Source organism: Marmota flaviventris, chromosome 1 (assembly GCF_047511675.1).
Source record: "Marmota flaviventris isolate mMarFla1 chromosome 1, mMarFla1.hap1, whole genome shotgun sequence".
Taxonomy (NCBI): domain Eukaryota; kingdom Metazoa; phylum Chordata; class Mammalia; order Rodentia; family Sciuridae; genus Marmota; species Marmota flaviventris.
In genome coordinates, this window is record NC_092498.1 from 9,713,032 (window position 1) to 9,740,280 (window position 27,249).

A 27,249-nucleotide genomic window follows, 5' to 3' on the forward strand; every position below is an offset into this window, starting at 1 on the left:
ACACACACACACACACACACACACACACACACACACACAAAACATCAAAATCTAGAATCATTGATCCAAAATGTCAAAATAGATTATTTATAAATGCCTATTCACTGTATTCTATTTCATTAGAGAAAGTGATATATTAGCCATTGTTTTCTGGTCAATTATTCCTTGACAATCAAAGAAAGAATAAGAAAGAGAGATGCTCTGTGTCTACATCCCACTACATAGAAGCATGTTAGGTCAAGCTCATAATGAAAATTTATTCTGCAATAATGAGGGGTAGTTATGTACCGAGGGCTATAATAGAGCAAAGAGATCTCAGATAGCTAATAGAAGAATCAATTAGGGAAAAAAGCTCTTATCTTGTCCTTTCAAGTTAACATGTTGACTTGTGCACCTTGATATGCCTTTGAAGGGAAAAATACATAATATACCTATACACGAATATATATTTTGGAATGGGCCTTAGTAGCTCATGCATTGCATTTAATTACTGTCAGATCCATGCAAAGCTAAAATGGCTATTCATGAAATATTCAAATATACACTTGTGAGGTCATCTCATTAACAGATCTTGACACTATCTTGTCAGGTGGGAAAGCTACAACAACACTAAAGAGGTGACACATGGCACTGTCTTGTAGGAAACTCTTCTGGCCATCTGCCTACTTGAACTGGCATGGTGTCTTTGTTTGCAATACCATTCATAAGGAACAGCACAAATGATTTTTGCCCTCATCTGTGAGATTTGAAGTTGAAAATAAGCTCTGGGTTCTACTCTCTAGAATAATTAAGTTTCCATTAAATTCATGAAAATAAAAATTATTGTGGAATTTTCCAAAAAGAACTAGAATACCATGAATCAGCTGAATCAATATTATGGGAAAAATTAACTTAGTAGCCGAAGCCACAGTAAAAGGAAGAAGGGAACTTATTCTAGTGACTTGGGGCACTCTTCAAAGGGGACAGAATCCATCCATGGGGTCCATTGGCTGGGTGATCTAGCTAAGCAACAGCCCAGTCCCAACACTGGTGACCTGCTGCGTCTGCAGGACAGTGTGCTAGGATAGGTGGGAATTTAAATGCTAGGAAGAATACATTGTATATATTTCTTGAAATGAAATATTTGGAAAGACTTTTCTCTCTTATATTTTCAAATCTCAAAAATGCTTCAATATAAAAAATGTCTTTAATTAAAATCGCACATGATTTAATCAAGCGGTTTAAATTACAGCATTGGTAATTTCAAATATAACTATTTGGAAACTGAAGTTTTCAACTTAGTTTTCTGATATATTCTTGACACTACCTAGGGTAATTAAGAAAGGGAATATAGCTTTATGACTTATGGCAAAAATAAGTTAAACTAAACTACCTCCAAGTCTAATCCTATTTTAAGATTTGTAGTTACCCAAAGCAAAATGGTAGTCAGTTCTTAGATAATAATCTAACAATTAAAACCACATATATTTTTCCATTATACTTTCAAATATAATGAAATTGGTTGATGTTCAATTCCATTTATTTCATAAATCTGCTTTGGAAGTATGGTATATTAATTGTTCCTTTTATTGGACATATAGCATTTTAAAATGAAAAGGACTTTTTTCCAAGCACTTTTTGAGAAAGAAGAACACAATATACCACGACTGACATATACTGAACCCCTATATTGAATGAGAGATATAGTTAGATGTTCTATAGGATTCTTGACATATTCCTATTGAGAAACAGGAGTCTTTTCTAAATTTAAGTTTTATCTCACAATTTCATCATCCATTCAGATCCAGATCTGTGTGGCATAATTATTTACCATCACTTCATCCAGGAGAAACATAATTAAGGTAGTTGTCTATAGTTTACTGTATGGCTCCAGTCACTTGCTGTAAGATAGAAGTTACTTCACAAACAGAAAATGAAGTATATTGTGTGCTGGGGTTGGAAATTTTTCTTTTAGCTTTTAACTCAGACACAAATGTCTAAAACATCCATATGCTGGGAATATCTTAAAATAAATTTGCAAGGAAAGGATTAAAATCCAGATTAAATTACTGGTGAATTTTCTGTCCCTATTGGTAGACTCCTTTCAGAAGGGATCCTTTCAACTAAAAGTCTACAAATGGAAGGGGTGAGTCTTAGGGGAAAATTATTACTATGAGATGTATTTCATTATTCTATGAAATAACAAAAATACCTAACTACTTGTTTCAAGGAAAGTGAAAGATAAAATCTTCATTAAAAATATAAAAGGTCATCCACCCTTAGGAGAACTCCAGGTGGAACTGGATGGAATTTATTGCTCTGAGCTCCCTCTCATGATAAGGAAGATTAAAGTTGCTAGTTGAAGGGCAGCAGCAGCAGGCTGTACCCAGAAAGCTGATGCTCACTGCCCCAAGCCTCCGCTGTGACAGGCTTCCTGCCTGGTGGGTGCCTGTCCGGCTGAGCTCAATGGCAAGAAAGCTGCTGCCATTACAGGACTGCTGTGTGATTTGCCAGTGAATATGCATGAGAAGCTAATTTGCAGGGATTCAGTGAAAAGCAAGTGTTTTGATGAGGAAGACTGAAATAACAAGAAGGGAGGAGTGAGGAAATGGGATAAATATACCATAATCCTTGATTACTCTGCAAATATAGCAGGCATGGGAGTTTATCTTTTCCTTAAAGCTTGCAGATTTATTTCCTTTCATATTTTAAGCATGACATGGGCCACTGAGAGAAGGGAGTCACACAGTTTATTTTAAATGAAAAATGAGCAGTTCATGTGCAGATTTCCTCTATTAAAAAAAAAAAAAAAAAAAAAAAAAAACTTTTGCCTACACGTTGAAGAGATTTAACTTTTTTTTTAACGAACAAACCTTCTAACTACCTACAGACCACAAGAGTTTCTACATCTAATCACGTTTATTCACTAGACTTTTCTTGATGGTTTTTTCAAAGCAAATCATTCCAAATAGAACAAAAAAACAACAACACAACAATGTGGGTTACCCCCATATCTATATCACCCCTGAAATAGTAGTACTGATTAATTAATTCTAACATTTATTACACTTTCTTCTGAAAAAAATCTATTATTTAACATTAACAAATAAGAAAATGGAGATGAATATATCTATGGATGAACAGAAGGAAATCCCTATAGTGGAGTCTTTCTTTTCTTTTTAATTGAATTTCTCTAGATTTTACCAGTGGTTTCAATTAAAAACGTATACTTGGTACATGGATAAATATAACTGGGCAACTTTTCACACAAGATTTTCTGTGTGCAAGCTGTACCACCCAGGATACCTAGAACCACATACCTTGCCCTGAATGGCGTGTGTGTATATGTGTATGTGTGTGTGTGTGTGTGTGTGTGTGTGTGTGTGTTTAACTTCAAAAGTATCTGAATCCATTATTGAAAAGGGCAGCAGAGACAATAAGAACAGACTGAAAATAACAAGACTCAGAGTCAAAGGAAAAAGCAGAAGTATAATATTGTTGTAGAAGAAACACTTTGTCAGGAATCCAAAGTCCTAAGTGTCGTCCTTGGGCAGACCCTTGTCCTGTGATCCTGAGTAATCACTTAACTTCTAGATACTCAGGTTTGCATTGGTAAAGTATGTGTACTTTCCTTAGGGGGTTCTTAGGAAGATAAAATTCAGTACTATCTGTAAATCTATTTGGTTACTACTAAGGGCTACGTGCACATTATTTGTTTCCTACAAAAGCAATAAATTGTATGCTGTCATTCATCACTTTGTAGCTCAATTTGCTTATCAGTAAAATGAAAAGAATGAAATTATGTGCTCTCTCCAGAGGTGTTAGTTGATTGCAATTTAATTTTATTTTAATAAAAAAAACATAGGTAATGTACTGAAGGCATGTGGGGCTCCCAGAGTGTGCGGGGAAGAGGGAAGGTCATGACAGAAGAGTAAAACTAATGAGAAACCTAATTATGACCATGAACGGATGGGATCAAGGGCATAGAATTGAGTGGAACTAGAGAACAGATGCCGTATTAACAGGTTTCACCAATGAAATGATTCAAGAAGAACTGCACGTCAATTTAGAAACCAAAAGTAGCTATGACCATTGCCTAAGGGCCACCTGAGTCCTGGACATATTGGGCTTGTCAATCTCTTTGTTTGTCTCTGATTGTCTTTATTAAATGTAAACTTTCTCTTCCCTCCCCTCTCTTTTCCAACTTTATATTTGCTTAGGTATATTAAGTTTTCAAATGCTGCCATATCTTTAAACAGAATATGTGGAGGTTCACATGATAACCTGCCTTTTCCTGAATGCCATTAAATAATAGTTTCAAGATTCTAAAATATATTCTGACATAAAGACACAAAATCATGATCAATGACTACAAGGGAGGTCAGGCTGTAAGTCTAGTACTATAAATCCAAATTTGAAAATGAACACAACAGCAGATGTCTGGTTTTAATGGGGTATAGAAAACTGAATTTTCTCCAAGGAAAGCAGACAGAAGATGTCCATTCATTAACAGGCTCCAATGGACATCCACCAAGCATACAGTGCACACTATGTTGTGGCAAGCCAAAAACAGGCTTCCTCAAAAAATTGAAGTAAGCTATTCTAAATATATATATATATGTATATATATACACACACACACACACACACATATATATATATATATATATATATATATATATATATATATATATATATATATAAATCTCCTATAAAATATAATTAGAATATATTTAATATTACATGTTGTCTCATGTATAGTATGCTATATTAATATAAATATCTACTATATGCATTAGATGTAGGTATATTTATAACTGCTACATTGCAGAAATTATCTAATACTTATGGCAACCTTATCTATAATCCAACAGAGACAGATACTCATATTCATAAGGAAATGAAGGTTTAGATAAATTAATTACTGGCCTCAGGCAATGCTGTAAGCAGAATTGAACAAGGTGGCACCCACAGAAGCTCTGATTCTTGCTCGCTGAGCAATGTTGCCTCTCTAAGACAGAAAGAGACAGGGTCCCTTCACTACCCCTGTTTTTGTACAGGTAACTGGTCCCTGTGGTCTGCAAAAATTTATCTCCAGAGAAATTGTATTCTTCTTTCTACCTCAAAATATTGGATGAAACTTCTAAATGCTAGTCATAACTTCTTTCTGTGTTAGTTGATTAGATGCTTCTTTCTCTCTCCCTAATTGATTTATGGAATTTCTAAGATACAAGTATTTGACTACCTATTAATGTTGGACATTAGAGATGAAATATAAGTCTGGGCAATATCTTTAGGCCAAGCTCCAAGGCAGGACCATGAGATAGTTTCTCCAGGAAAAAACATCTCTGAATTAATTAGGAAGACAATGTTCCAATTGTAGGCTCCTGACAACTCATCCACAGCTTATGGAGGGACCTAAGAATATGGTTTTGTGTCTGAAGTGAAAGATTCTGTAAAGGAAAAAGAATCATAACCTCCATAAACTTTTCTCAAAATTAATTCCTCTGAGCTAGTCTTAAGATATTGCTTTTCCTATTCCCAGGATACCAACAGACAACTTAAGATCAGGGAGTTTACTTAAATTCTGTGAACCCAACAGGTCTTTAGCTGGACTGTATTATCCCAGGGGTCCAGGGAAGTCAAGACAACTAAGAATCCTACTAGGTACTAGCAGCTAGTAGTAAATAAATACTGATTGGATCATTTCTATCTTGCAGTTTCTACAGCACACGGGGGGATTCTGAGAAGCCAGATAACATATTCTGTATCTCCGGGATCTGGGGATAAGCATTATTAATAACACCACAAGATGAGTCTGAGTTTTCAAGCAAGAAAGGTGGAAGAAGTAGGAGTCCAGAGAGACTCCATTTGGAAGTCATCTTTGAACATGTGGCTTTCCTTGGGCCTATAAGGAGGGCTAATATTTATAGGGAAGAATGGAGTCTTAAGAGCACAAGGAAACACAAGAATATAGTGGCAGAATTGGTATCATTGGTCATATTCAGAGAAAAATCAAACACCTGGCTGTAAATAGCATACAGATGTTTCTGAAAACTGAGAAGTGAATCTATTAATTAACTTGATGGCATTTCTTTTAGATTCGAGTGTGATTTTTAACATAGTGTCTGCAACTACCTATACAACCTTTAAGAAATTAATTTCTCCAAAACTCAATTTTGTATCTGATACACAAGGAAACTTTCTCACAATGTGAATATGGATTATGATTCTATATATAAAGAATCTAACCCTGTAGTGTACAGTATACACAAATAAATGTTTTTTTAAAGTAATAATAACAATACAATAATAACAGGATTGGAGTATATCCTCATTGAATTGAGTTTTAGTTTTAACAATTTGATTGAACTATTAAATTATTTTAGTGTTCAACAACCTAGAAATTTAAGTTCAGTTTTAGTCATATATATATATATATATATATATATATATATATATATATATAAAATTATCTTTTAGCAACTGCATTTTCTATTTCTTCACCATTAAAATGAAACACAATGGCCATACAATTTAACTGAGTTTTCAAGGACATGTACATGCACAGTTGCATCAGAATTAATTTAAATAATGATAAATTATCATTGTCATTAAGTGGAGATAAAGCCCCATATTAACATTCAACCCATATTTCTAAGTCAGAATATTGCTACTACCTTTTATTGTTTATTACGTGTTTGTCTCCACACATGTCACATTGTTCTCTGTTCAACATAACTTTAAATTCTGTTTGTCAAGTACATTCTATAAATTACTATAGCATGTACATTTCTACATATGCTCTTTAAAATTTAAGAATTAATCTTTTAAATCACTCAGAACAAGATTAAATTAACAGAAGCTATGATTCTCAACTGTAAAACTTAACATATCCAAAACAAACTCGAAAAATATTTGAAAAAATAAAAGTGAAATGTGTTCAGTTATTATTTTCCAAAAGAACCTTTCAGATCCAAAAATCTGTTATGATGGGAAGCTGTTTAGTATAAATCCTATAAAAGCCAGAATGGTTTTATGCCTATGGAATGCTTCTTTTTATGTAGTCAGTGGAAACAAGAGTAGTAATTTTTAAACAAGTTAATAAAATATAAATTTTTAAAATACAAATATAAAATTTCTAAGATTAGAAATGTTTTTGGAGGGGTAATTTCAATTAAAACTTTTTCTACAATTTTTACATTCATCAGTTTCCCAGTATTAGCTCATCATGCAGGACGACATCGTAGTTTATTTCTGAGAACACTCTTTCTATTCTGACATGTGAACTACACCTTCATATGGCCCCTTTCTTGTGCCTTCTGGTCAGCCAAGTTCTGGTTGTGAAGGGGGGGATTAAAAGGAATCCCAAGGCTTGACGACATAGAGCGGAGGGTCTTCCTCCACTATTAAAAATTCCTATTATTAAAAAATATACAGAAGGGAAATTTAGAAAGCATTGTTAGCAATTATTAAGATGACCTGGAAGGTGATGATTAATTCCTTTCTACACTTTATATTATAATACAGATACATTTAAAGTGCTTTTGCCTGTGTACAACATATAATTGGCACTGGAGTTGTAATCTCAACTGAATTTTCTGAATTCTATCTCTAATGCTTGCTAAGTATGCATCAGTGATTGTTCTGCGGATATGAGCATGAATGAGAAAGTAAGTCCAAGTCCCTTGAATTGGTCCAGAAGAGGCAGAGATGAAGTTATAATCAAATACTGATGGCAGAGCATGCTGAAGTACCAGACAGATGAGCACTGGGTGCTATTGGATTCTAGCCATGGATGTGCTGACTCATCCTCACTTAGAGAAAGACAAAGGGAAGGTCAGGAACTTCTCTTTAACTATGTCAAACATGGCTCTATTAATATGAAAAGTGACAAATTGCCACCTCAGCTCAGTTGACACGAGTGTGTCAACTCCAACATGGCAGGACACTGAAGTGCTTCAGAGATGGCCAGTTATAGTGGAGCTTTGGTTTATAGCTGTGAACAGTTTCAACAAAAAAAAAAAAAAAAAACCCAGAAGGAGCCCAGAATACACTGAAGAAATGCTTAGCCACACAAGAAATGCTTATAAGAAACTCTTAGCCAAATACATACAGCCTCAAAATAAATGACCCAGCTGTTGAAAACTTTCAACTGTTGAAAGTCCTTTGTATCACTTCATTTGTGCTTGCAAAACTCCTTGGTACTGAAAAGAAGCCATCCAGAAAGATAGCTTATTTAATGCATTTCCACCTGTGCACATTGACTCAGAGGAGGCAAGACAGAATCAGATAACAATCTAATTAGCCTGCAAAGGATTTTAGCGATAGGCAATGGGATTAATATAATAACCAAATCCTAGCTGAGATTGACTGCAGTGTCTGCTACTGTTTTACTAAAAAATGGCAACACTTCAGCAAGCAAATAAAGGTACTTTAACTGATGGAGGATAACAATGATTCATTTAAAATACTGAAAAAGAAAGACCAAGCTTATAATTGGCAAGAAGGGATTAAATGACAAATGTGGAGATCTCTAAATGTGTGGGCGTGTGAGACGGAGGGGGCATTCAGGTGACATCTATTTAATGTCATTCTTGGTATGTATTTTAGATGACAACTTAAGAGCATTCATCAATATATGAAACTAACTTATCCAAAGTAGGATGAAATGATCTTTTACATTGTATAAAACAAAGATGGTTTATAGTAGGCTGAAATATATACAAAATTAAATTGAATTAAATATCAGACTTATGTCATTTCAGAAAATATTCTGTGATACATGAGCTGTCTCTGGCAATTCATAGACTGCCTTATAAATGGGAAATAAAATAGAAGGATTTTCTTGGCTTGTTATGTTTTTTAATATTTTCATTTTTTCGATTGACAAGCCATAATTATATATATACATATATATATAATTATAACATATGATGTGATATGATACAATTTTGAATGACTTAGATTGAGTTCATATCTTTATCAGCTCACTTATCTATTAGTCTTACAGTGATACATTTAAAATCTACTCTCTTGATTATTTTGAAATACACAGGACATTGTTATCAGCCATAATCATCCTGCTGTGAGACAGATCTTGAAATTTACTACTTCTCTCTGAAATTTTGTTGTTTGTTATTATTGAAAACATTATTTCATACACATTTTAGCTCATTCCATGGCATTATTATAAAACATTTGAAATACCTTAATACAGCAAACACACACCAGAAGTTGTCAGTAGTTGAGGTACTAATCAGAGGCCCATATTTGGACAACATGAAAGACTCTCTGGTACATGAAATAAACCAGGTGCAGAATAATAGGTACCACGAGATACCTTGTGTAGGACAATCCAAAAGAGTCAACTCTGTTTACTCAGCCATAAAGAAGGAAAGTACGCCATTTGCAGGAAAATTGATGGAACTGGAGAACATCATGCTAAGTGAAATTCGCCAGACTCAGAAATTCAGGATTATATGTTTTGTCTCATCTGTGGAAGCGAGAGAAAAAAAAGGGGGGAAATACAAAAAGGAACCCACAAAACTGGAAGGGGGAAAAATGGAAGGTAAACCCATCAAGTGGAGGAAGGGAAACAGGGCAGAGAGAAGAGGAGGCAAAGTGGAGCTACTGGGGAATGAACTGACCAAATTATGTCACATCCGTGTATGAATATATCACAAGGAAACCCACTGTTATGTATGATTACAATACACCAATAAAAGAAAAAAAAAGGATAGTCAATCTCTAGAAGCTGAGCATTGACGAGAGGTTGGCACCAATTAGGGAGTGAGAAAAGGGGACATGGGTGGTGTTACGCTAAGGGCACAAAGTTTCCTTTGCACATGATGAATAAGTCTTTGACATCTACTGTATATCATTGCACCTACAGTTAACAGATACTGTGTTGTGGACTTAAAATCTTGCTGGAAGTGTGGGTCATATACTGAGTGTCCTTCCCTACCCCTAAATGATGACGATAATAATAAAGAAAGACACTTTAGGAGGTCATGGCCAGGTTAATGGCGTAGTTCGTGGTGAGGGATTCACGGGTATAACTTATTTCTCAACACATCCAAGTTGAGTAGATCAAATATCTGCAGTGTCCAATATGTTAATTATACCTCAATAAAAAGGAGAGGAGGAGGAGAAGGAGGAGGAAGAGGAGAAGCACACACTTGGATGTTGCTATTACAACCAGTCAGCTACCCAGTTACCTGGTAACCTTTAAAGACTCCATTATCATCATGGACAGCAGCAATATTTTTCACAAGGGAAGCAAGTTTCTTAGTGAAGCAATATGTGTAGATTTGCTAAAATGCCATGTCTGGGCCCCTTTCTTGTGTGCATGTTGTCCTAGCAGCTGAGTATTGTAGGGGGTCACCTCTCCTCTTCTCTGGTACCTTAGGCCATGAATTCTATTAGGTCCATAAACAGCCACTTCCAGAAGATGCTCTGGCTGGACTCCATCTATATGTGACCAAATCCTGCTCAGAGAGAGCTGCCTAAGTGAAATTCCTGCACATGATCAAAGACTGGTTTAATTCAACTCAAAGAGTAGATGTTATGACTTTATGTTCCATTACTAAGAGGTGTTTGAAAGTGTGGGAGAATTTTATTTTTGTGAATTGTTTTCATTTAAAATGAGATATCAGAGTGATTGCAAAATAGAAGACTGATAATGCTCACTACTGACAAAGGCTAGGAAGGGATACCTTAGTGTCAACTGAGGACAACCATATGACTTACACCAATTTGTAACATGGGTAATCTTTCACACAAAGCATAGGAATTTTAGATCTGTCTATCAGGAAATTGTCAGTTAGTCAATTAATGAAGAAGCACGAGATGGAGGCGAGTCTGCCAGAATGAGTGTGAAGATATTTAGACCCAAGTCTAATTCTGCAATGTCTTGAGTCACAGACAATTTCCCCATAGTGCTTTCTGTTTCCTGGGAAGTCTGTCCTGTATGACTTACTGGGTTTCTTATAGGTCTAAAAGACTATAATTCTATAAATTTCCCCCAAAATGATATATATCCCTGTTATGGTCTGGATATGAGGGTCACAGGTGACCCCAAAAGCTCACCTGTGAGACAATGCAAGGACATTCAGAGATGAAATGATTGGGCTATGAGAACCCAATTAGTGAATTAATCTCCTGATGGGATTAACTGAGTAGAAGTCTCTGAATGTGGGTAGGGTGTGGTTGGAGGAGGTGGCTCCTGGGGCATGCCTGTGGGGTTTCCATTTTGTACCTGTCAAATGGAGTCTCTCTCTGCTTCCTGATCATGTCCTGAGACACTTTTCCTCCATCACATTCTTCCACCATGATGTGTTGCGTCAGCTTGAGCCCCAAGGAATGGAGCTGGCCTTCTGTGGACAGGACCTCTGAAACCACGAGCCCTTAAATAAACTTTTCCTCCTTGGAAGTTGTTCTCATTGTGTCTTTTGGTTGCAGCAGTGAATAAAACTGACTAAAACGCACCCCTAACCGTATACTCAAAAGACAACAGGATTAATTATGAAGACACACTTTTCTGGGATAACCTTAATAGACACAGAGGGATCTACTCATTTCATTCCTTCCCTTTGATAACAATATAAAACAACTCTGCTTATTATACTCAGCTGAGCAGTGGACTGACAAACATCGTGCCCCAGAGGACGGAGGGCCTGAGCATATTGTCCCCACCTCCTTTTCCGTGGCACATTTTCATTGCTTCTTACCCACATAGTAGTTTTTTTTTCCCCTTTATGATCTAAATATCAGCAGTGAGTTTGTCCTACCATTCTCCCCTCACAGTTTTAATAGAGCTATTGGGAAAGGAGTCAGAAGGTGATGTTAATTAATAGATCATTTGGAAAATAACTGTCCTTATGTGCAACTCTATTAATTTAAATTGTATGTTGCTTCAAAATTTGCATCCTGTTAGTACAGTGATGCCTAGACAGGGCTCCAAAAATTAGTATTGATACAATTTTAGAAGGGTTGTCTCTCTGCTTGTTTCATCAGCCAAAATGATGTGGAAGAATCCGGCCGTGTAGTACAAGATCCCACAGGGGCTACTGCTCTGGATTTCTCTTCCATGTGGAATTAACTGTACTGCAAGCTAATCCCTTCCACTGAGAAAAGCGAGATTTACAAAATACTGCCAGCTCACCAAAGGTCAGATTCCACTAAATTTCTTATGCTGCCCTCTCTGCCCCTGTAAATATTACACTTTGCTTCTTAAATAAATCACAGCAACCATTCTAATGGGCAATGTTTGTGTCAAGCAAACATCAGTTCTAGTGAAGTGATTAGAATTTTCAAGAACCTTGAATTCTCTATGTGAAATTTTCTGCCTGGATCTTCTTAAATGCCTCAGGATTTTTGTCTTGCTCCTTTTATTCTTGAAGGTGTTATGTTCAGAGGGATATGGATGAAGAAGTAAAAATAATAGAAGAAAAAAAATTGACATTTATTATGCATCTATCATGATTCAGGCACTGTGATACATTATTTGCACACACTAGTTTATTGCTTATCCTATCCTAACTGTGAGATAACGGTTATTCCCCCCTTTTATCAATGAGTGTGTTGAAGCTACGTAATTATGTAATTTATTGAAAGTCCCAAATCTAGTAAGAGGCAAAACCAGACACTGAAAGTGCGTCTCTCTGAGATGATATCCCTTACATTTCTTTCTGTTCTTAGGTGCCTCCTCTGCATCCTTCTTATAAATGCTTTGTAGAAATATGGTATTTTTAGGTTATATTGGTATTGAGAAAAAAATAAAGTCTGACATTACATATTAAAAAAACAATTAATACTAAAGAGTCATATTTCTTCATGCTTTTATTGAAAGACTACTTCTTGGAATTCAACCATATTGCTGACATAATATTGGTATATAACAATGTCATTGGGGTTCCTACTTAATGGGGCTTATAAAGACTTACAGGTATAGAAACAATAGCTCTCTGTTTTCAGAGTGTGTTCTATGCCAGGTGTTAAGTTTCAGCTTTGCATACATTAATCATTTAACCTTTGCCATGCTTCTAGGAGGAAAGTATGTTCATCTCCCACTGTGCAAAAGAAGGTTGTTTTATGAAGAAATGAGAAATGTCCCTCAAGGTCACCCAAAGTTAATTGGCCAACTGCAGATTTGCACTCAGGCCTTGGGGTATCAAAGCCCACACTGTTAAGCCACACCTCTGACTCCCTCTCATGTGACACCACCTGCTCACATCATGAACTTTGGAAGAAGATTATAGCAAACATAATGCCATTTTGTAGTTTTTTAATGGTAATTTTAATCTTTACGTAGAACCTTCTAAGGTTTCCTTTGGTTACTATTCTTGTGAATTAGCTGTTTAGAAAGCAAATGCTACCTTGAAAAAAGTGATGGTTTTTAGGTAGATAGAATTTTATTACAGTCTAATACATGACTTAGCTAATATTAAGCTGAAGCAAAGTCAAGGTTGGTTTTTCGGGTGGGGCGGGCAGACACAGGGAAGGTGTCTGGGATTGCTCAGTTTCACAGTCGTTATGTATCTTTAGTTTTTCCAGCTCATTACAGCTGTGTTCCTTGAGGGGAGCAAAGGGAGAGGAAGGAGGGATGTGGGGTGGAGCTCCCTGCTCCAATTCATTGAAAGACACCTCAATAATAGGGAGATGAAATTGCTGAGAAAGAGTGAGAAACCTGTAGTAAGACAATCAATATTGGACTCTTAATGCTGTGTCTTCTTTGGCAAATACATTAACCTTGCTTAGCCCCCATTTTCTTTATGTAGACAGTGGGAGAAATAATACTTAAGTAGATCTCAGGATGACTATGAGATTTGATGAGAAAAAATTAAGTAAAATGCTATTTGTGAACACTCCAGAGTGATATCAATGTAATCTCCCTGATTTTTTTCCCAAATCCTGTTTTGTCGAAAGATCTTGCCGGCTCTTACACTAACTTGCCTCAGGGACTCTGTGTGGGGCTGGCCACCTGTCTGGGCAGCTGTCTGTGGCCAGTCCCCTGCATGTGGAGTTTAGAATGAATGATAGCAAGAGCTGGTAGCAGTGCAGTCTCAATGCTATGTCCACTGTTCTGCAGAAAACCAATCAAACCAAACAAACACTCCCCAGAGAGCCAGACATCTTTAAAAAATTACAGTATCCCTTACCTCCACATACAAAATTCATCAGCAAAGTAAGAAAGAATGGGGATAATTTAAGGAAAAGGAAAAATAAAACAAAAAACTATGGGGCTTTTGAGGAATGTGGTGGGAGAAAGACATAGAAATGACAAAATGTAATTTAAAAGAGTCACCTTAATTTTGTTAATGTAAACATTACAAGAGCAGTTGTCAATAAAAATATGTCGGTTTAGGTTTACTCGGGGACCAAATGCCCTTTAAGAAAATGTATTTCAAAATCAACATGCGCACTCTCCAAGGCTTCCAGGGTGAAAAACAATTCCCACACCAAGGACAAAGTACCAGGAACCATAAAATGAGTATTTCTTAGGAGCGTCAAATCTCACTCTTTCAAAGTAAAAACACTGGCATGGCAATATGCCCTGACAGAAGGTTGAAGTTACTCAACCATTGGAGTACAGCCCAAGGTTGGTTAAGAATTGCTTCTCGGTGGCTTTCGGATGTTTTCTGGCCTCAGCCTCAACATTAATCACACAGCATTCTCATCACGGTGATGGAGAGGAATGGGTGTTGATGGAGCTATTTGACCAACAAGTGGATGCCTCAGAGGACAATTGCTCAGCTCACTCACGGGTGAGTGTGTGTGTGTGTGTGTGTTCATATATAGTGTGCATTTATTTAAAACAAACCATAAGATAACAATGTTCATATCCACAAAGGTGAATAAATCATGTTTAATTATGTTTACATAGTTAAAGTGGCACTTCTGGAAATGGATGCCGGTCACAGAACAGACAGGGTAACGCTCTCACTGCTCCCCTGGAGGACCTTGTGATGACGTAGGAGCTCACATTTTAGGAAAGGAAACCTCAGCATTTTCATAGTGTTCCATCAAAATTTTCACTGTGTGTCATGTGACACCTCAACTTTTTTTTTTCCCTATGGAATTGGGGTTTGAACCCAGGGGATCTCTACCACTGAGTTTCATCCCAGCCCTTCTTATTTTAGATTTTTAGAAAAGTCTCAATAAGTTACTCAGGCTAGTGTTGAACTTGTGATCCTTCTACCTCAGTCTCTTGAGTCCCTGGGACTATAAGTGGAAAACAGTGTGACATTGTGCCTGGCTCAACTTCTAAAAACATAAATATACAGTGACTTTTTTCATTATAACCCAAGTTGGACTAACACTAGTGCTTTCAAATTAAAAACATAAGTACATGAAAAAATGCTCACCATCTCTAGCAGTCAGAGAAATGCAAATCAAAACCACCCTAAGATACCATCTCACTCCAGTAAGATTGGCAGCCATTATGAAGTCAAACAACAACAAGTGCTGGCGAGGATGTGGGGAAAAGGGTACACTTGTACATTGCTGGTGGGACTGCAAATTGGTGCAGCCAATTTGGAAAGCAGTATGGAGATTTCTTGGAAAGCTGGGAATGGAGCCACCATTTGACCCAGCTATTCCCCTTCTCAGTCTATTCCCTAAAGACCTAAAAAGAGCATGCTACAGGGACACTGCTACATCGATGTTCATAGCAGCACAATTCACAATAGCAAGACTGTGGAACCAACCTAGATGCCCTTCAATAGATGAATGGATAAAAAAAAATGTGGCATTTATACACAATGGAGTATTACTCTGCATTAAAAAATGACAAAATCATAGAATTTACAGGGAAATGGATGGCATTAGAGCAGATTATGCTAAAGTGAAGCTAGCCAATCCCTAAAAAACAAATGCCAAATGTCTTCTTTGATATAAGGAGAGTAACTAAGAACAGAGTAGGGTCGAAGAGCAGGAGAAGAAGATTAACATTAAACAGGGATGAGAGGTGGGAGGGAAAGGGAGAGAGAAGGGAAATTGCATGGAAATGGAAGGAGACCCTCAGAGTTATACAAAAGTACATACAAGAGGAAGTGAGGGGAAAGGGAAAAATAATACAAGGGGGACAAATGAATGTCAGTAGAGGGGGCAGAGAGAGAAGAGGGGAGGGGAGGGGAGGGGGGATAGTAGAGGATAGGAAAGGCAGCAGAACACAACAGACACTAGTATGGCAATATGTAAATCAATGGATGTGTAACTGATGTGATTCTGCAATCTGTATATGGGGTAAAAACGGGAGCTCATAACCCACTTGAATCAAAGTGTGAAATATGATATATCAAGAACTATGTAATGTTTTGAACAACCAACAATAAAAAATTAAAAAAAAAAAAAAACATAAGTCCAACTGTTATGAACCTTAATTATTTCCTTAACAGAAATGCAATTAGACTCCCATACCTAAAACTAGAAAATAATTTATACATCTAAATAACTCTTTTTAAAATATGAAACACTATTAAGTAAATGATGCATTATAGAAGAAAATCTTATTTACTACACTAAAACATTCACAAGATATATCTGAACATTAGGTGAGAAACTTTTAAAACAAATAAAAATATTGTCGGAACTAACTAGTATTGATGCTCAAATTTTCAATTTGGTATTCCTGAGTACTCAAAAGAACAATCAAATCATACAAAATACATAAAATGTGAAATAACAGAATTTTTTATGGACTTCCTACCTGTTTCAGTCCCAATATAAAGATGAATATGTGTTTTAACCTTCCAAATATATATAGAGAGATGATAAATATTACCACACAATCTGTGAACAGAATTCTACATATTCATGTATCTGACAAGTATAATCTACTACACATCAGGTACTGTTCTAGGGCAGGGGACCCAGGAGGGAACAGAAGACTCTAAGATACGTGTCTTATGAGCCTCCCACTCCAGTAGGAAGAAAACAATAGCACAGTAAGATGGAAAAGATGAAAAATGTTGGGAGGGTGGGCATGACACTTTAGACTGTGTGGCAGGGTAAGGCTTTCCTGGCAAGTGGGCTTTTAAGGAAAGGCAGAAGTGAGTGAGGGAAGGTGATGTGCTTATCTGACAAAGGCTGAGCAGCAAAGTTAACCCTGGAGAGGGGCCACGTGGTCTAAGAATAGCAGTGGTCCATGTGGCGGGAGACCAGAGCAGACAAAAGTGCAAGGAGGAAGCCAGACAGGTGAGCAGAGGCACAGACCAAGTTGGGCCTCTTAAGCGAGGAGGGAGGCTGCTAGAGGGTTTGGAAAGGGCAGTGCTATGATCTGACCTAGTTTAACAGGATCCTTGGGCTGCTATATGATGCTCAGCAGCAAAGGCAAGGATTTAGTTAGCAGTCATCTGTAATAATCCAGATTTAAAAAGAGCATGGTAGCTTAGAAACACGGGGGGTAGAAGTGTCCAAACACAGAAAATATTTTGAAAGTAGAGTTAGTGTCTTAGAGAAACACTGATAATACCATATGTATCTCAAAATAGTTAGAAGAGAGAATTGTGAATATGTTCACTGTAAAGAAATGATGAAAGTTTAAGGTGATGGAGTTGTTAATTGCCCTGACTTAATCCCTACCCAGTGTGTACATGAACCAGAACGTCACATTGTACCTAATAATATGTACACTTACAATGTACCAAACAAAATAAATAATATTTTAAAGGTAGAGTGAGCATGGAGTCAGTGATAGCACCAAGATTTTTGATCTGCATGGCTGAAATAATGGAATTGCATTGAGTCAGAGAAAACTGAAGAGAAGCTATTGGGGAAAGCAGGGTGTGGGGAATTTTGTAGAAGAAAAACTTTAATTTTCCACCCACTATTGTTTCTGAGGTGCAGGAAAATAATTTACATGATAATATTTAGGTATGGTAAACAAATAATGGACATACACTAACAGTTGCAATCTCCCTTAAAGCATTCCTGTGTTTCTGCATGGCCTTTATTTTATCTATCTATCTATCTATCTATCTATCTATTTATTTTTATTTTTGAGTACTGCAGATTGAACTCAGGGGCACTCGACCATAAAGCCACATTCCCATCCCTCCAGCCCTATTTTGTATTTATTTAGAGACAGGGTCTTACTGAGTTCCTTAGCGCCTCACTTTTGCTGAGGCTGGCTTTGAACTCGCAATCCTCCTGCCTCAGCCTCCCAAGCTGCTGGGATTACAGGTGTGCACCACAGCACCCACTCTGCATGGTTTTTAGAATAATCTGAATTCTACACAGTGTCCCAGGACACTTCATGACCCTGGCAGTTTGTTCTCTGTTTCCAGTGAAGTATGTAAATATACATGCTAATTATATCAGTAATTGCTAGTTGTAATTGAGGGGATTATATCTGCTCAGTCTTCTGATCACATACATTAAAATGATTATAGATTAGCCATTTAACTCAGAAGTGATCAGTTAAGTCTCTTTCCTTGAATACACAAGGAGAAGGAGAAAAGTAAGCTTTGATTATGGTAATATGCTGCTCACCCCCAAACTCTGCTCAGGAGCCCAACTATTCACAAATATAGTCTTATAGTAGCAATAATACTTGGACCAAAAAAGAGAGAAGGCATGGGCCTCTTTCACTTATTCACTTCAAAACTGATCACTTGGGTCTGAGTGGGGCTTGTTTTTACCTGGAGTCTCCTTATGCCAGTTTCTTTGGACTCCAAATGCATTCCAAAGATCAGATGTATCTTACTTCTGTCCCCTTGCTAATTCCTGGGTGAAGAATCTGAAGTCTTCATGTGATCCACTCTAGTTCCCTCTACTTACACACTGTTCCCCATAATCGTGTCTGTAGGCTTGGTATTGTTCATTTCCCCTCCTGTTTATAAACCCCTTCTTCCCTGTCTCTCCACCAACCTGGATTCCAAACTCCTTTTGGGCATCACTTATTCCATGAATTATCTTCTTCATGTTTCTCTTTAATAGTCTATGGAGAAGATTTTGAAGACGTATATCTACTCAGCTACCATGGTTTGCTCCAGAGCTTTGAGTTGTTTCTAAATATTTTCTCTTTTTAACTGATTTATTTACTAAGTATAAACTATGTCCAAGCTCTGAGCTGGTCACTAGAAATAGAAAACCAAGGGGGGGGGGGGGGGGAGGAAATAAGCATGTTTGAAGAAGTTGTCAACCCAGCATTCAAGAGCATCTTAACAGTTAGTGAGAATCTACTGTAAAAATGCAAACATTGTGATCTTAGAAGTTCCAGTTATGATGAGGAGAAGGAAGGAATTTTGAGTATCCTGGGGAAAGGGAGGGCAAATACACACACACACACACACACACACACACACACACACACACTATTTAGGCAACAGAACTTCAAAATCAGAAATTCTGCATATTGTTTCCTAGGACAGTTTCCCAAGCACCTGCCTTGTCAGAATCACCTGTGGTACTTTATAAAAAGAATATAGATTTAAGAGCTTGACTGATAAAAAGCTGGACTCAGTATCTCTGAGTTCTTGGCCCTGGAATCTGTATTTTAAAAGCTCTCATGTTGATGCTGCTGGCAAGTAAGACCATCTCAGGCAAGCTGACCGCTTTTACATTGCAGACCAGGGAGACTTATATCCACTCAGCTACCACGGTTTGCTCTGGAGGAGCATTGAGTACAGAGGTGGGGCCCAGCAAGGACTGAGTTTTAAGCACTCAGTTGATCTTCAGATAACCCACTTGTGCCTAGTCATCCTGCTCCCCTAAATTCCACTGATCCCATTTCAGTCCTATCCATGTTTGTGTTTGGCAACCTGGACATTGATTGCTTCTGACGGAGCTGTCTAGGCTCCGTGCTTTTCTTTTTGATCTTTACTTGATGTGGATCTAAATCTTTGAACCTCAGAATATTGGACTAATAACAACATGAAAACAAAATCAATAGCAGGACTTTAAGGTCACACTCAACCTGCTGTGGAGCTGACTCCCTGCAGGTGTGATGTCCTTGGCGAGGGAGACTTACAGCGGTGTCTCAGCTGCTCAGACTCCTATCTCTCAGGCCAGGGTTTCAGCAAATGACCATTTAACCTACTGATTTTTTTTAAATATTGTTTTTAGTTGTTGATAAGCCTTTACTTTATTTATGTATTTATATGAGACTCGAACCCAGGTCCTCATACATGTTGGGCAAGTGCACTATGGCTGAGCCACAGCCCCAGGCCCCCTACTGATGTTCTTCACTCAACTTCAATCTACTCTTTTGGAAGAGATTAGTGTGATGTGTCCCTCAATTAACAGGATGAATTTAAATTAATAAGATTTGTCTGAATGTACTTTAAATTCACATTAATAAGAACTTTTTTTTTTTAGAAAATATGAGCATAATCTGTGAAACTCAAAAGCTTATAAGTAATAATTTTAGTCACAGCTGTTATGTCAGAGGCTGCAAATAGATCTCTGCTTACTCCCCAATCTGATAGGCAAAATCAGAATTCAGGTGGCTTACTGCAACTATTAATCAAAATTACTGCTTAATGCTTTCTGATCATTTCCAAGGTTTTCAATAACTTCTTTAAGATACCAAACCAATACAAAAGAAATAAGTTGGATACTTATTTTAATGCATACACAAAAATCAATTCAAAATAGATTAACGAATTAAAGAACTGAAACTACTATAAAATGTCTTGAAGAAAATATATGGGAAAAATCTCATGTGTTTGATATTGGTGAAAATTTCATGGTTTAGCACCAAAAGCACAGATAGCAAAAGCAAAAATAGACAAATGGGATGACATCAAATTAAAAAGCTTCTTACAGCAAAGAAAGCAATGAATCAATTTCCAAAATATGTAAGAAACCCCTACAGTTCACTAGCAAACAAACAAACAACATCAAAAAAAAATTCTATATATATATATATACCCATGAAATTTAGAAATTTGTACCTTCAGACATGATTGAGTTTAGACTGGTCCAAAAAGGCTCACCAAGTACTAATGACCTAAATGGCGTCCTGCCTGTCTCTCACCTGCATTTGACAAATTCTTAGAACAAATACAGCCTAAATGGTGCTCCTCAGCAGGAATAGAAGAGGAGGCAGCTAAGGTACAAAGAAGGGGTTTTCTCACTCCTTCTTCATAAAACCAAGGTTGAGCTGGTTGGAGACTTGAGAGTCAGGCATAATTCTGGAGCCATTTTTGACTCTGCAATGCCTTTGTGTCTTAGTCAGTTGTACTTCACATTTTTTTAAGAGAGAGAGAGAGAGAGAGAGAATTTTTAATATTTATTTTTTAGTTCTTGGCGGACACAACATCTTTGTTTGTATGTGGTGCTGAGGATCAAACCCGGGCCGCACACATGCCAGGCGAGCAAGCTACTGCTTGAGCCACATCCCCAGCCCCTGTACTTCACATTTTGTAAATTCTTTCTTTGAGAGTCTATCTTTCCATCAAGGAATCTTACTACACCACTCTACATTCTAGAGAATTTGAACACCATATACAAATAGTCCAAACATTCCTTTCATTGGGCCATTCTCCTGTGCAAAAGGAGATAACACTTTCTATCAAATCAATTTCAGAGTTGTTAACTCTTGCCATAGTTCTCAGATATAACCTCAGAATCCTTCAACAGCAGGAGCCCCTAAACATGTGATGTTTACATGCACACACACACACACACACACTCTCACACACACATACACACACAAACACACTCACACAGGTGCTTACCCTCTTAAACTTGAAATTTTATTTTCATTTTTATTCTGGTCCAAAACCAAGTTGCCTTCAAGATCACATTCTACTTCTTAATTAAAACCTTTTCTGAATACCACAACCATCCCCCAAACCTGATTTTTAAATGAATTCTGACAATACAAAGATGAACTACATCATAATCCATAGTTTTCATTATTGTATGCATTAGCTGTATTTGTCCACCAGTATTACCTTACATCTACTGCATAAAGTAGCTCTTAGGTTCTGCAACATGCAGGGAATTTACAACAATTCCCAGAACCTGATATTACAGGTTCTGTCATTGTACTCTGCCCAGATAAATATTTTGATGATTCTCACAAACTCGGGCAGGAAAAAAAATACTTTAAATGAACTACAAGTTCATTATCCAGAAAAGTAGTTTTCACCAGTCCTCTAATCCCCCTCCCACACTCTATTCTACTGGAGTTTATCTTTGGCCACGATAATCCAAAGAATCTTTGAATCTGTGCTTTCTTTTTGTCTGTGTGATTTTCTCTGTCTAGAACTCCATCTTTTCATCTTGCCCACTCTAGTTCCTCAGACCTGTCTAAGTTTCAGAAACTCAGCCACAGCTTCCACTGGTCCTGATGCAGGACCCCAAAACATGCTACTCATATGTCAACTGTACCCTGTGATTATTCCAGCTCAGTTCTACCCAGTGACCTATCAGTCCCTGACACTGTTTTTAATTTCCTTAGGCTAGAACCACATTTCCACCGATGTGCTGCCAGAGTCTAGCTCAGGCCCTCGGAAAAGAAGTATAGTCTGCTTAATATTGCCTTCGGGGTACTCTCCCTCTTGTTATAAATGTCTGTTTCGTTTCTTTCAATATATAATCTAATTTTTCATTACCTTTAAAGCCTGAACCAACTGAGAAGTTAGGTGAGAAAAACCTTCTCCAAAAATAAGGGGAAATACTGGCATTCCTTATTTCTATGACAGGAGAAAAATAGGAAGAAAAGCAACATTATTGAATTTCCAGGTTACACAATATAATTATTCATATTCTGCTACCCAAGGAAGAACAATTATTTTAGGCAGGGTATGTTATGGCAACATGCACTACAAAATGTATTCTAAAGGCAAAGGCCTTAAATATCTGACCAACAAATTTAGGCTTCATATCAAAATATAGGGTAAAAATTAAAATGACTAAAAATGCTAAAAGGCTAGGGGTGACTAGAGTGTACCTTCATGTCACTGTTTTTCTGACATGGTAGGAGCTGCTCTGAACTGTAGAATTCATTTACCATGGGTGCCAAGCCACTATAGACCCAAGAAGAATGGGAGTCAGTGTTTCTAGACATTTCCATATTTGAAGAGTAGTCAGGATAATGAATTAACACTCAGATTGATCAAGTTTTAAATGTTAATAAATCATTCAGTTTCAAAAATAATTTTTAAAAGGAAAAAAAGTAGCTCTTATGGATTGCATTTAGTCAGAAAGCCAAGTGTTGATAAGTTCTGATAATTAAAAGCCAATGATGGCTTCATAATCAGAACTGTATTTTATGAAAATAAATTCAGTAGATAGAAGAATGCCAAATAAAGTTCATAAGAGTATGAATTCTCAAAGAAGTTTGTGTTTGTTGAATAAACAAATGAATGAGTAAATGAATCAGAGACTCAAAGACAGACCAGTCAGGAAGATTGTCCAACTAGGTTAGGTAAGAAGTGTGGAGGCATGAACTTGGGCAGTGGCAGGGGATATATTTTAAAGTTGCTGGTTAATTGATGTTTATTACAATGTTGATGAATAATTTATCAATGAAGAGGGTTTGCAAATAATGTATTTGGTCCTGTTAATGAATAATGTGAATATGTTGATTTCCTCAGTTGGAAAACTGGAGATGTAAACTTTTTCTGAAAAGCTTTAGAGTTGAAGGTCTTCCATTAGATGGTCACCTGATCTCGTGTCAGTCATCTGCAGCATCAGTAGTGTGTGACCTCACTCACGGGATGGTCAAGAATGGACAAAGCTAATCTCTAGTGGTAGAAAGAACAATTCTTTCCTGTGGAAAGGGACGTGGGCAGGAGACATGAGAAAAGGGCCTCGGGAATGAGAGACATTTTGGTCAAGGTGATGGTTACCTGAGTGTTCACATGCACCAGGCTCACTGATCCACACCCACCCTGTGGATCTACACCTTTTATGTGTGAGATTTATAGCTCCATTAAAGACATACTTTGTGGAGAAAAAGCCACATATTTAACCCACTGGGCCAAGAAAGCCTTTTAGAAACAATTAACATTTTAGTTGACAAATAAAAATTGTATACATTCATCACATACATGACATTTTGAAATAAGTATACATTATGTAATGGCCAAATCATACTAATTAACACATCCATTACCTCATAAATTTACATTTTCCATGTATACATGTGGTGAAAACACTAAAATCTACTATTTTATCAATTTTCGAGAATACATTATAATGTTACTACCTTCTACCACCATGTTGTTCAATCACCTTCTGAAATTATTCCTCTTATTTTGCTGAAGTCTTGTATACTTTGGCCAATATTTCTTTAACACTTCCAAAACCAACATTCATTTTAGTCTCTGATTTTCCTAGTAAGCCTTTAAAAACATTCTGGAAATTCTTTTTTTTTTTTTTTTTTTTTTAACTAAGGATAGATCCCAGTGGCATTTAACCACTGAGTCACATTCTAGCCCTATTTTGTGTGTGTGTGTGTGTGTGTGTGTGGCAGGGGGGGGTTGTGTTGCTGGGGGTTGAACCCAGGACCTTGTGCATGGAAGGCAAGCACTCCACCAACACAGATATATCCCCAGGTCTCTTTTAATCTTTTATTTTGAGCAAGGGTCTCACTAAGTTGCTTAAAACCTCACTAAGTTGCTGGGGCTGACTTTGGACTTGCAATCCTCCTGCTTCAGCCTCCCATCTCAGCCTCCCAAGCCAATGGGATTTGAAAAGTTTGATTTAATAAGTACAGAAGGAAAAATACTAGAAATAAACTACATACTTAAATTTAAGAACTTGCCTGTTATTGCTCATATAACTTTTACTCCTGGTCATCTCTTATCTTTCCCTGTTTCCATATGATTTGTCTCAGTCTTCCTGCACAGGACCCACAGCACCACTGTAATCGGAGTTAAGTTCATCAGATTGCTCTTTGGGGAGAATATTTATCAGCGGAACCAAGGGGGTCTCTATTGGGGAGGACTGGGAAAGGGGACATTTATGGTTTGGAGGGGGGTAAGGGACAGGACTGGGGAGAAGGTGTAAATAGGGAGCTTCCTGGGACCACTGTCTTCAGAGCAGGAGTCTATGCAGAGCAGCTGTGGAGCAGTGTGCCTGTGATGTCATCCCAGAAGATACAGCTCTAACTGAGCTGGTGTTAAAATAGCCTAGGTCACCTGTGACCCTGATCTGCGCGAGTATAATTTCTGTGTTTCGCAAGTCCCAATGCAGTCCATTTAGTAAATGGTGGCTTCTGTTTCAATTCCCAGGTCTCCCCTCAGACCCTGGCTGCCAGTGGGAGTATTTTTCATTTTATCACATTAAACCAACAGAACACACATGTTTGCCAGAGCTCCCCATCAAAACCAATTTTCAGGAGAACAAAACAACAAGACACAAGAACACAGACGCCGACTGGGTTTAATTTCCTTGAGAGACCCTGCCCGGCTTTCCCTGGCTTCCTGCCACTTTGTCTGTAAGCACACTTCATCTTATTTTTAAGGACTTGAGTCACCTGAGGAAATGTTTGTTTTCATGGTTAGATTGAAATAATAATTCCTGCCCCGAGGTGAGTGCAATTTTCTGTTACATCAAACTCATGGTTAGTTTTTCCTATTAATAACACTAAAGTAGCAATATGGGAAAATCCAAGAATATCTTGGCACTAATCCATTCAGGGATAGTACCCCTCTCCTGGGCATGCAGAGATTTTCTGGGGAAGATGTTCCTTGGAAGAGTCCTGTTGTTTTCATGGGATGTGAGCTCTACAGTATGCACTCCTAAAGCAAAATAACAGCTAAAACTGGAAATCATCCAGTCTATGGGAGCCCACAAATGTAAGAAACATCCCTATGGAAGCCAGAGTGAAGTGGTGGACAGTGCCTGCAGATGCCCACTATCATCTAGCACATTTTAATTTAATTGGGAATCTTTGGAGTAGTATTTAATACTTCAAAATATAATAAAGCTCCCCCAAAGATTGTTGTCCAAAGTAAATTATGTTAAAGTGTGAAGTCATAGACCTGGTAGATCTCTGGTTATTAGACCTGAGAGAGGAAATGTAGGTTGAGGTTATTTTTATTTGGTTGGGAGAGCATAACACTGTTTAGGAAATCCTCCTTGAGACTTGTATTATATTGTGATTTCAGAGTACTTCTCTACAAAAACCCTTGACAGGGCAATTACTGGATCTATTGTTTTACTCTGTGACAGAAGCAATTCTGTATTCACTGCTTTTTAGCTCTGAAATATAAGGAGGAGGAAAAGAAGCAGGTGGAGATAGAAGGGATGAATTGGGTCTGTTTCTCCAAGTTCTGAGAAATGGCACTAAAAAGGACTAATCGTAGAGCTACCTGAGCATAATTCTGTTCCACAAGTTCTCTGGACTCATACGTATCGCCACCAGCAATCCAAGTGATAGAGAGATGTTTTATAATTGACAGCACTTGGCATGTGAAGCTTCACAACTGAGTTCTTCCTGGGTCAAATGAGAGCTTGCAAATGAATCAGTAATAGGATAGCCATAACAAGGAAATCCCCCCAGGGAAAATGCTGGAAACTTCTTCTAATGTAAGTGTGATGTGTGTTCCCTGGAAATAAGGCTAATGTTGGTGTGCAAGGTCCCCGTCATCTTCAGCACACATACCCCTCCCCGTGAGCAGTCCTACCTGTCCTACTGCTGAACACATTTTTATTCTGTTTCACTCTCTTAGCTTCTGATAATGATCAGTTTCTGACCAAGGTAGGTAGATGCTGATCACTTCCTGTTTGGAGTCTATCTCTGGGCCCATCCTCCTACTTGTAGGAGGCCCAAAGAGAAATAAAATAGTAGTCGTGGCAGCCAAGAAGCCAGTGGTAAGTGGCTCTGACAGTCTCACACAGCTTCCTCCTTTGCTCTTCCAGAGATGATGGGGTCATGTAATATTGCTTTCCGTCTCAACCTCCTATTGCTTACATCATGCAATTTCAGGCTCACAAATCTATCAGAGGAGAAATCTTACTGATGTGAGAAGTTAGAGACCTGGAGCAAGTACCTCTACATTTAGTTGGGCTCTCCTTCTAAAATCTCACAAAATAGGTCAATACTTGCCAGAGCATCAAAACCAGCCCAATTCCCCGATTCTGCTAAACAATGTAGAATCCAATAGAGATCAAGCCACTCCTTGCTTCTGTCACATAAGTCCATGAACAGAGTGAGCAGACTCCTCGTCAGAATCCAGACTTTGCTCAAAGGTGCTTGAAGACTTCCCCCTGGTGCTCACCAGCCCAGAGCCATGAGGCTCCGGGCTGGGCCCACTCCTCATCAGGGCTCTGCCCGGCAAGGTCTGCCTAAGAATCACTCAGCCC